This window comes from Micromys minutus, assembly GCF_963924665.1.
Source record: "Micromys minutus genome assembly, chromosome: 14".
Taxonomy (NCBI): Eukaryota; Metazoa; Chordata; class Mammalia; order Rodentia; family Muridae; genus Micromys; species Micromys minutus.
Window position 1 is genome coordinate 54,984,368 of NC_137983.1, and position 6,000 is coordinate 54,990,367.

Below are 6,000 nucleotides of genomic sequence, written 5' to 3' on the forward strand. Positions count from 1 at the left end.
GGTCGGAAATATTATAAAAGCCAGAAGACCAGGATGTCTGCTATGACCCAGCAGCTTCTAGACATAATATGAAAGCTGAGCCCATAAAATCTCAACAGTATGGCTGTCTAAAGAAGACCCATACAATGACACCACCAGTTGACATGTCAGCATGTCTAGAAGAAATTTCACAAGGTCCTGCTCCTAGACAAAGAGCTGGATGCAATTAATGGTTGCTCTTCTGTAGGGAGGAGCTCCCTGGTAGGTTATCTGATTCCACGTGGTCAGTTCTAAATACACATACAAGAAACTCACCCTCATAGTTTATTCAAAAGTATGGCAGAATTTCCTTTTTTAAAGGCTAACATTCCCTCCACCTCACAACTGTCCACACACATCAGTTACTTAAGCACAGTGCTTATGTGGTAGGGTTTTCTTCCTTATTAATCCCAACCTTTGAGTCATCTTTGTTCTGACATTATTGACTTTTTTTTTTAACTATAGTATTATTGGACTTTCTTTTACTGTGGAACACCCAGACTATCTGCATGTTTCAAAATTATAATATGTTTGACAAGTTTTAAGAAGAACAGCAGAGGAAACCCTTGAGTTGAGGAGGCAGGCTATCCATTGATTGCTTTTTTCCCATAGGAAATAGAGTTTCTACAGACAAAAGACCCAGGGCAGTGGCAGCCTCTATCGGGCCAATTGGACTGGGGTACTTACTTTTAAGAGGTTTTTCTTCTAATTTCAAACCAGACCATAGGATGTGCCTTTGACCTCCTGTTAAGACTCAGCTTGATGCGGTGTGAGGAGCAGACATACTTATCTATGTCAGTCTGGTTTGAAGCTTCATGTACTCCGTTTACCCTCACTGCACACTGCGGGTGCTGTACATCAGCCCTCTGGGGAAGGAGTGTGAACTCATAACGCTCTCACTGCATGTGTGAATTGCTTCCAGTGCCCCCCCCCACTCATGAAACTGGATTAGTCAGGTTGTTATAGCAGGTTTTAATCCCTTTGCATTCCACAATTTCCCCACCACCACTGGCCTCTTCAGTCCTACCTTCCAGACCACCTGGACCATCTTCAGAGGTGGGAAGAGTGTGACCAGTTATCTTCTAATGAGTCACCTTTCTCCAGTGTGTCCTCCTCATCCCGAGTCTCATAGGGTATTTCTGACACGATCAGTTCTCTGACTCTGAATTTGGTCAAGTCGCCTGTTTAGATGCTGGACAAAACCATGTGTCTCCGTTATGGTCACTGTTGCTGTGTGGAACACCATGACCCAAAGCAACTTGGGAAAGAGAGGGTTTATCTTATTCACAGTTCCAAACAACAGTTCATTATCAAAGCAGAGACAGCTGGCCCTCAAGCAGGGGAGGAAGCTGGAGGCAGAAGCTGATGTAAAGGCTGTGGAGACCCTGCTGACTGGCTTGGCCTTTGTCAGACCTGGTCTACTTTCTTATAGAACCTACTGCCCCAAGGATGGCCCCAACCACAATGGGGTGGGCCCTCCAAATCAATCACTAAGAAATGCCCAGTAGCTGGGTAAAGAGGATTCCTAAGATCCTCATGGATCAAGTGAGGATCCCCCTTTCAGATAGCTCTGGCTTGTATCAAGTAGATATAAAACTAATCAGCTCACCATGCTTCCACTTCACCAAGTCTAATGTAAAAAATGCTCTGAGGCGAGTATGCATGCGTGTGTACAGACAGCACCATGATGCATTTATAGACTTGTTATTAAAAGCTAAGTATGGAGCACCTTAATTGCAAGCTTCTCTGTGACGCAGAACCCTGCACCAGAGCAGATGTTTCACTAAAAGTATATCTGGAGGCCCAGGTGCTGAAGGCTGCCAGTTCCTTTCTGAACATTTTCTGTCTTAGCCGTGAATCACAGCCCACGTGTGTGCCTCCAAGTTATTGGATACTGCAGAAGATAAAACCGTCAGTGGATAATTTCAGCTGTGTGGTAGCATAACTCTTATCATATTCACTTTAATAGTTAATTAAATATTTTATTCTGAGGAGACACAGTGTTCTTTAAAATCTCTACCCATTCACTCTCTTGAGACATGGCTAAAGGGTTTTCCACCTTCAGAGCACTGCAGACTTGGGAGGACAGATGGACAAGACCATGTTTTATTGTTCGCTTGCTTGCTTGTTTGTTTTTTGGTGTGTCTTATCCATTGATCCACATTTGCCTTTGAAAATCCCCTTTCCTTGACTGAATCGGTGAGAACCTTCTCAGTACATGAATGAACACAAAGGAATACAAGGGACACAGAAAATAAAACAGAAACCAGGCAGTATTGGGCCCAGGGTAAGAAATTTCCTCACGAAATTGTAAATTGTTTTTTCAATGAAAGTGAATTGTTGAATAAAGAACAAACCTGTTATGAAATTACAGTTTCATGCGCTGGTTTTCTCCTGAACCACAGAGAAAGAAGCTACACGCACATTACGCAGAATGATGTGTGTGACGTAATTGAAACTCGTGTTTAGATTTTTTTTCTTCCTTTTCATTCTTAAATGCTTCCCAACTCTCGCCTTCCTGCCAGTCATGATTTCCTTTCAACTTCATGTTTCCTCTTAAAATATAAGTCATTACACCATCGATGGCACTCTGTTACACTTGCAGACAGGAGTCTAACATGGCTGTCCTCTGAGAGACTCCGTCCAGCAGCTGACTCAGACATTTCCAGACACCCACAGCCAAACAGTGGATGGAACTTGGAAACTCTTATGGAAGAATAGCCTCAAAGGGGATAGGAGCTCCACAGGAAAACCAGCAGAGTCAACTCTCCTGAACCTGAGCTCTCAGAGAATGAACCACCAACCAAAGAACATCTCCCCACACATGTGGAGCAGATGGGCTCTTGGTCTTCATGTGGGTCCTGAACACCTGGAGCAGGGGCTGTCCCAAATGTGGTTCCTGTAGTGGGGTATGCCTTTCTAGCTGGGCTGCCTCCTCTGGCCTCAGTGGAAGAGGATGTGCCTAGCCCCACAGAAACTGAGCCAGATCACAGATACTCAGGAGGGGACCCACACTCCTGAGGAGAAGGGGAGAGGGGGTGAGGAAAGGGTTGGGGGAGGGGCAACTGGAAGGGATACAATGAACAGGATTCAAAGTAAGCAAATAAAAGAATAAGTCCATTAATTTAAGAATGCAGAATAAATAATAAGTTATTGAATCCATTTAATTCTGCCTATACATAACTGGGTGTAGGGCCACGGATTGGGTCATGGCTAACTTGTCAGGGGCCTAATCCTTGAATAAAACTGATTTTGACCCTCCGGCCCCTGGAGGCAGTCATTACCAATAGCTCCCAGCTAAAGGAGAGTGGTACTTCATTGCCATTCCTCCGTCCTAAGTTTTGTCTGGATTGATCTTGCACAGGATTTCTTCTGTGCTATCACAAATGCCGTGATTCATCCGTGCACCTGGTCTAGTGTAACAAGAAACTGCTGTTTTGCTGTGGCCATCTTCCTCCTTTGTCTCTTACAATCCTACCACTCAGTCTCCACACGAAATCCTGATGTTCGTCCACTGACTGAAGATGGAAACTGTAGTGTTTCCAGGCATATCATGGCCGGAGGCTGTGCACTCGATACCCCAGCTACGCCTGCATTAGGGAGAGGCTACGAAACTACTGTTTTATTGAAAACAGAAACAAAAACTGCACATGAGCGTAATCCCAGATAGGGAGCCAGTGGTTGGCAATGAAGCAGTTCAGCCAAACGGTTTGGAATTTAAAGTAGAGTCACTTGAATTTTCCAGGGAAGAGTGAACAGAGGAACATTAGAGAAACTGTCTGTCCCCAATTAAACAAGCGTGTTTAACTATCTACCCCGTGCTTACGAAGCGCAAGCACTGGGTGAGAATTAGGCATTCCACCCAAGGAGAGGACTAGACAGCATCCAGGTTTCTCTTGGTAAGAACTTCACAGGAGACAGAAAAGTCTGCTCCTAAAAAGAGTTCAGGAAAAGCTAGTTTGAACAATAAATTCAGTCTTCTGAGACACTCCGATAGACTAGGGAATGTTGTGACAACTTTGGAGTTTGGGGCACACTTGTAGGCATCTAAAACATGAGTATTCTCTATGATCCAAAGCTACAATTATACATCCTAAGATTATGTTGTTATTGTATATCGTGTTCTATGTTTCCCAGGGCTCTCAGACCTCACTGCTTCCTTAAGCCCCTTTCAGTCTGGCTCCTCAGAGAGCACGTTCTAGTGGGTGCTGAACCGAAACAGCACACTAGCAGGTTCGGTCAAGGGATGCCTGACCTTGTTAAAGCATTTCCATATTCTTTCCTCTTACCCTTTCGCCTAGGAGAATGACACCATCTCAGTACCAGGATGAAATGCAGGATATTTATAAGGACAATGTTCTGTCTGATGTGTTCTGTGAAGGCAAGAAGTGTTTTAGGGCCCAGGGAGAGAGTCTGTCAGCTAAACCTTGGAATTTCAGAGTCAGATTCAGCAGATATACAGCCAAGTCGCTCACTCAGCCTGCTAAAGGGGCTAGAGTTTTCTCTCCACTCCTACCCCTTCCTCACTCTGCATAAGGAACTTGGCAGAGAAGGTGATGGAATGTTAAAATCTGCATAACAACAAAGCATCCTACAAAGGAAGCACCAAGTGTCCCGCATCAGCTTTGTGCTTGTGGAGAAATGAGTAGACAGGCCAGAAGCTGGTTCAAGAAGAACAGAGGCTTAGATGTAGGTGCCCAGTAAAGTGGACATTTGCTATTTAAGAGCTTGGTAGAATTATCTTCAGAAAACACTCTGGGCACCTTAGTATAACTGACACCTTCCTAAACAGGATGGGAAAGCTTTGTCTAAATTCTGAAAAGAACAAGGGAAGGGTCAGGGATGGTTACAGACTTAAGCCAAAAGTGAGTTCTCTCTCTCTGTGTGTCTCTGTCTCCGTTTCCCTCTCCCACCTCTCTCTCCTCTCTCTACCCCTTCCAACTCTCTCTCTCCTCTCCCTCCCCCACCCCCCATCTCTCTCCTCTTTCTCTCTTCCCTACCTGCATGTGTGTGTGCGCACACACTTATGTGTGCCTGTGTGTGCACAAGTGTGCATGCCTGTGTGTGTATGTGTGTGTATGGGGGGGGGAGAGACAGAGAGAGAACATGCGTGGGCATTGTTTCCACATGGTTATCCATACCCTCATATTTCTGTGTGGAAACTAGAGGAGGACATCAGCTGTCTTGTTCCAACTCTGCCCTGAGATATTCTCTGACTGAGTCTGGAGCTAGGATGGTGACCAGCAGAACTCAGTGGTCCTCCTGACCCCTTGGCTTCCTAGGACTGGGGTTACAGCAGACACACCCTGGTTTTTTGTTTTTAATCTGCACGGAATTTGAGCTTTGCCCTGTGTATGCACCCCAGGTGCTTATATGCACTGTGCTGTCTTCCCGGCACAAATACTTATTTTTCAGAAATGAGGTAACATTTTGGTGAGAAATATAGTTTTTCTTTGGTCCAGAATGATATTCGGAGAAGTTTAGTTTACAAGTTTCAGCCACAGAAACAAGCTGAATTCCATGACTCAGATGATCAGTGAGTCCCTTTCGTTTCTTTCTTTTTAAAAATGTATTTATTCACTTTACAACCCAACACCAGCCCTTCCTCTCATCCCAGTGACACTTCGGGCAAGCCCTCCCCCATCCCACCTTCCCCTTCTCTTTGAGAAGGTGAGGCCCCCTTCTGGGTGTCCTGCCTCCCACTAACACCTCCACTTCCAACATCACCCCACCCTAGCACATCAAGTCACTGCAGGACTAGGCACATCCTCTCCACTGAGGCCAGACAAGTTAGGGGAACAGGATCTACAGGCAGGCAACAGACTCAGTGACCCCCAACTCCAGTTGTTTGGTAACTCATGTGAAGACCCAGCTGTTCCTCTGTTACATATGTGCAGGGGCCGAGGTCCAGCCTGTGCTTGTATTTTGGTTGGTGGCTGAGTCTCTGGGAACTCCCAAGAGTCCAAGTTAGCTGGCTCTTTT